Raw genomic sequence first — 6,270 nt, 5'->3', positions numbered from 1 at the left:
GAGGTCATTCCCTGCTCTCCCACTGAGAAAGTCAAGAAGAAAGTTTTGTTTGCCAATGTGAGTGATAAACTTTTAGGTATGTAGATGAAATAATTAAATGCATGCATATTGTATCTAATTCATTAAGTAGTTATATTTACATATGATAAATTATATATAAAATATATCAATTTAGAAGTATGTTCCTCTTTCTCATAGATCACATAACACTCTTGTTTAAACTCTTCAAAAGTATTTTTAACATCAGGCCCCAATCCTCCGCAGCCCGGCGTGGGCGGAGCCACCTCTCCCCCGCCCCGCCCCGCCCGCCGCTCTGCGGCTCCCTCCTGCCTCAGATGTGGCGGGAGCTGGAGCGGCGCAGGGCCTGAGACACCGCAGACCTGAGACCCACAGCAGCTCGGAGGCGGTGAATAAAATAGCCTCTAATAAAACTATATGGCAAAAAATGAGAGAGAAACAGAATGGAAAGAATAAAAAGGTTGAAGAGGCAGAGCCTGAATAATTTGTGGTGGAAAAAGTACTAGATCGACGTGTAGTGAATGGGAACGTGGAATATTTTCTGAAGTAGAAGGGATTTACAGATGCTGACAATACTTGGGAACCTGAAGAAAATTTACATTGTCTAGAGTTGATTGAAGCATTTCTTAATTCTCAAAAAGCTGGCAAAGAAAAAGTTGGTACAAAAAGAAAATCTTTATCTGATAGTGAATCTGATGACAGCAAATCAAAGAAGAAAAGAGACGCTGCTGACAAACCAAGAGGATTTGCCAGAGGTCGTGATTCTGAAAGAATAATTGGTGCCACAGACGGCAGTGGGGAATTGATGTTTCTCATGAAATGGAAAGATTCAGATGAGGCAGACTCAGTGCTGGCCTCAAAAGAGGCGAATATGAAATGTCCTCAAATTATAATTGCTTTTTATGAAGAGAGACTAACTTGGCATGCTTGTCCGGAAGATGAAGCTCAATAATTGTTCACATTGTTTATATATATATATGTGTGTGTATATGTATATTCATATATAAATTCTCGTATGTATATATATATAAAATTTGGATCTTGGTTTTTTATTTACTAGTGTGACAAAATAAGTACATTCTAATGGGAATCAAGTTTGATATGTTCATTTTGAAAGTAGCATTGGAAAAGTTGTTGGGTTTTTTTTTTTTCATCCGTAGAACTGGTTACTTTGAACAAATAAATAAAAGCTTTCTGTAGTTGCTTCCTTTATCAGAAAAGAACATTTGATTCCATGGTATATCATTTCCTCTGCATTAGAGAACAGCTTTGCTAAATGTTGAGGGTTATGTCCATAGTCATTACTCAATCAGAACTTGTGTTCTCATAAGTCTAAGGACCATTCTAGGTTTTTTATTTGTTTTGTGTGTGTGTGTGTGTGTGTGTGTGTGTGTGTGTGTGTGTGTATACATAAAATGCACATGCAAATTTTTTTAAGCATTCACCAAAACAAATCACAGGTAAACCCATGTTTCTGAGATGCCATTATTCTGAGCAAAATAAGAGGTAATCACTTCAAGTTAAACTGAAAATTTTCCTGAAGCCATACATTTCAAGTGAAATAAGTGATTCTAAGTAATAGGACAATTTATATTGGATAATTTTAAAGCATCTATATCTATAAATGCAGTGGTTTGTTTGCAAAATTCCTAAAAGGAAAAATTTTATCACTGTCATCACAGGAGGTTTCCCCACCCAGATAAGGAAACTAGACAAATCCCAGTGTATTTTAATGAGCTAAACACAACTAAATTAAATAAACATTTAAAAATTTCTCTAGCGGGCTATTCCTTAAGAAAATGTCAAAATCCCTGTTGCTACATTGACTAAAAGGTCATGATTCATGGAATATCTAAGATTTGGCTTATAGAAACCTAATCAGATGGTTAGAGATGTTGATAGTTTAGGACCTTCTGCAATAAATGTGTGAGCAACCTTTTGTTATCTAACCTATTGACCTGCATGAGTTTTTGTTTTGTTTTGTTTTGTTTTTTGTTTTTGTTTTTGAGACGGAGTCTTGCTCTGTTGCCAGGCTGGAGTAGTGGTGCGATCTTGGCTCAATGCAACCTCTGCCTCCCAGGTTCAAGTGATTCTCCTGCCTCAGCCTCCCAAGTAGTTGAGACTACAGGTGTGTGCCACCACGCCCAGCTAATTTTTGTATTTTTAGTAAAGACGGTGTTTCACCATGTTGGCCAGGATGGTCTTGATCTCTTGACCTCGTGATCCATCCACCTTGACCTCCCAAAGTGCTGGGATTACAGGTGTGAGCCACCGCGCCCAGCCAACCTGCATGTTTTTTTGTTGTTGTTGCTGATTTTTTCTTACCCCAACTCATTCCTTATATGTAGGCTCAATCTTTTCAGTATTTGCTTTACTGGTTCTGCAAAAGCCAGGAAAAACCACTTGGCAGTAATCAGAATGTTATCCGACTGTATATTGTTTACTTTATTGTAAATACTTATGAACAGTGGTCAATAAATAGTTTTATGTTCCTTTATGCAAAAAAAAGTATCTTTGATATCAATACTTTTGTTTTCACTAGAACTACTTTTTGAATCCCTTATGCATTTAAAACTCAAAAAGTTCATTTTTAGAGAACATCATTTACATTTCTGTATGTTTTGTTGGTGATAGAGCATTTACTGAATCCTCATATAACAGGTCACTGGATATTTTATCTTAAGCATACAAGGACCCATTTTCATAATATCAGGATCTTTGAGGTTTTCATATGTGTATATTTACAATTTCTACAATGTTAGCACTTACTCTGTTGCACATTAAAATGACTTTTAAAAAGCTTATTTAGAACAATATTCAACATTGAGAATTATGGACTCATATTCGTAATAATTATCGGTTCATAATCACAATAAGTAGTAAACCTGTGTTGAATTTGTCTCCTTTTTTATCAATTCTGCCAGGAACCTCTGAGTTATCCCACACCAGCATTAAACTCAGGCAGTTATAGGCTAACATACCTTCCCTAAACAGTCCTCTTTTGTTCAAAATGAAATTGAGAGACTGTTCCATAATACGAGGCATTTTGAAAGAACTTGAATATATAGAAACTCCCTCTGTCCTAAAGCAACGGTCCCTAGCCTTTTTGGTACCAGGGGCCAGTTTCACGGAAGAAAATTATTCCACAGACTGGGGTTGGGTGGAGATGGGATGATTCAAGTGCGTTACATTTATTGTGCACTTTATTTCTATTATTATTACATCGTAATACATAATGAAATAATTATACAACTCACCATAATGCAGAATCAGTGGGAGTCCTGATCTTGTTTTCCTGCAACTAGACTGCCCCATCTTGAAGTGATGTAAGACAGTGACAGATCATCAGGCATTGGATTCTCATAAGAAGTGTGCAACCTACATCCCTTGCATGCACAATTCACACTAGGGTTTGTGCTTCCGTGAAAATCTAATGCCATCAGTGATCTGACAGGAGGTGGAGCTCAGGGATAATTCGAGCAATGGGGAGTGGCCATAAATACAGACGAAGCTTTGGCCAGGCATAGTGGCTCACGCCTGTCATCCCAGCACTTTGGGAGATGGAGGGGGGTGGATCACTTGATGTTAGGAGTTCAAGACCATCCTGGCCAACATGGCAAACCCTGACTCTACCAAAAAATACAAAAATTAGCCAGATGTGGTGGCACATGCCTATAATCCAAGCTACTCAGGAGGCTGTGGTGGGAGAATTGCTTGAACTGGGGAGGCAGAGGTTGCAGTGAGCTGACATTGCACCACTGCACTCCAGCCTGAGTGATGAAGTAAGACCTTGTCTCAAAAAAAAAAAAAAAAAAAAAAAGAAAAGAAAAACCACTCACTTGCCTGTCGCTCACCTTCTGCTGTATGGCCCAGTTCCTAACAGGCCACGGACCAGTATCAGTCTGTGGCCAAGACGTTGGGGACCCCTGCCCTAAAGGCGTGTGTGTGTGTGTGTGTGTGTGTGTGTGTGTGTCAAAACGTTGCCACATGTATACAAAATAGTATTTTATGACATAATCTTGTCTTTATTTTCAATTATTCATGGAGGCAGGCAGTATGATCTTTTCAGTATTTTGGGCCTCAGAATATCTTACTTTAATCTTGGTCCTATTCAAAGGCTGTATTGAGCCAGCAAGGTTCTCGCCCTTGAGAGTTTGCACTAAGTTGCACAGAGGTTGGTTGGTGGTGGCCCCTGGATTTGTAAGGCCATCAAGTTCTTAGGGCAGGTGGACCACGTTGGACCATGTGCAAGATGATGAAGTAGAGGAAGATCTGAACAAGAATGAGACCCACTGGCAGAGAGGAGCAGAGAGGAGAAAGCGTATAATGTTGCTCCCGAAAAGAGCGTGAGTACTTGATCCTTTATTTTGTAGGCTCCATGAGGCATGGCTACACTTCAGCTCCTAACCTTGTGGGGTCCACAGAATTGCCTGCTCTCTTCTCACAACATACCCCCAAATCAGCTTGAATGCAAATCCAACACCTTTTATTAAATTCTCTCCAACTAAGCTTTCTTCTCTTCCAAAGCCTTGCCTTCCTTATCTGATAAATGGGAACATCGGTACTTCCTAGGTCACAGAGATTTTAAAGATCAGAAGAGGTAGGATACTTTTGAAAAGTATAGAATGCCTTATGACACATGCATAAGGCATTTAATTATTGTGGTTTCTGTAATTGTTCAAGCTGTTCCTCAGAGTAATGGCAGGTTTGGGGAAAGTTGTGAGAAGTCTCTCCCATGCCCAAAGCTCATGGGACAATACTGCTGTCCTCACATGTCTTGAATTACAGGACTTATTAGTCTCAGTCATGCTTTACATATCACTTTTTCTAATGAGCTAAGAATGATTCCACCTCTGTAGAAGCCTCTGTTTGAAGTGAAATAAGTTTGGCAAAGATAATCCGGGCCCACCCAGAACTAACTTGAGCCCACCTAGCATAAAGCTATTCCTTTTTGCAATGCTTCTTGGTTCCTGCCCCAGGTTTTTGGTTCTTCTTTCTTTTAGTTGGCTCACAGAATATTTTTCTGTATATTCTTTCAGGGAAGACCTCCATATAACAAATCTTCCCTGAAATGTTCTCTTCATCAAAATTTATCTGACCTTGAAACCATGCTTGGTGTTGGTAATCTGAGCAATGTGACTGTACAACCACAGGTAACATGGTTGCTTTACCTTCAAAATGAACTACCTTATTTTTTCTGATTGTAAAAGAAATTAAGAAAATATAAAGAAAAAAAAACCCTAAAAACATAGATAACCGAGCCTGAGCGACACAGAAGACGGGTGATTTCTGCATCTCCATTTAAGGTACCGGGTTCATCTCACTAGGGAGTGCCAAACAGTGGGTGCAGGACAGCCGGTGAAGCGCACTGTGCACGAGCCGAAGCAGGGCGAGGCATTGCCTCACTCGGGAAGCTCAAGGGGGCAGGGAGTTCCCTTTCCTAGTCAAAGAAAGGGGTAACAGACGGCACCTGGAAAATCGGGTCAGTCCCACCCTTGTACTGCGCTTTTCCATCCGGCCTGGAAAACGGCACACCAGGAGATTGCGTCCCGCACCTGGCTCAGAGGGTCCTATGCCCATGGAGTCTCGCTGATTGCTAGCACAGCTGTCTGAGATCAAACTGCAAGGCGGCAGGGCAGCGAGTCTGGGGGAGGGGCGCCCGCCATTGCCCAGGCTTGCTTAGGTAAACAAAGCAGCCAGGAAGTTCGAACTGGGTGGAGCCCACCACAGCTCAAGGAGGCCTGCCTGCCTTTGTAGGCTCCACCTCTGGGGGCAGGGCACAGACAAACAAAAATTCAGCAGGAACCTCTGCAGACTTAAATGTCCCTGTCTGACTGACAGCTTGGAAGAGAGTAGTGGTTCTCCCAGCACACAGCTGGAGATCTGAGAACAGACAGACTGCCTCCTAAAGTGGGTCCCTGACCCCCAAGCAGCCTAACTGGGAGGCACCCCCCAGTAGGGACAGACTGACACCTCACTCAGCCAGGTACTCCTCTGAGACAAAACTTCCAGAGGAACGATCAGACAGCTGAATTTGCGGTTCACGAAAATCCGCTGTTCTGCAGCCACCACTGCTGACACCCAGAAAAACAGGGCCTGGAGTGGACCTCTAGCAAACTCCAACAGACCTGCAGCTGAGGGTCCTATCTGGTAGAAGGAAAACTAACAAACAGAAAGGACATCCACACCAAAAACCCATCTGTACGTCACCATCATCAAAGACCAAAAGTAGATAAAACCACAAAGATGGGG

At 41.5% G+C, this 6,270-nt stretch overlaps 1 pseudogene; it reads left to right on the top strand.

Moving 5' to 3' along the window:
* Positions 1 to 421: 421 nt before the first annotated feature.
* Positions 422 to 970, top strand: LOC116477282 (chromobox protein homolog 3-like; annotated as a pseudogene).
* Positions 971 to 6,270: the final 5,300 nt, after the last annotated feature.

This window comes from Hylobates moloch, unplaced genomic scaffold (assembly GCF_009828535.3).
Source record: "Hylobates moloch isolate HMO894 unplaced genomic scaffold, HMol_V3 SCAFFOLD_11, whole genome shotgun sequence".
NCBI classification, from domain to species: domain Eukaryota; kingdom Metazoa; phylum Chordata; class Mammalia; order Primates; family Hylobatidae; genus Hylobates; species Hylobates moloch.
This window is presented reverse-complemented; position numbering and strand designations above follow the sequence as displayed.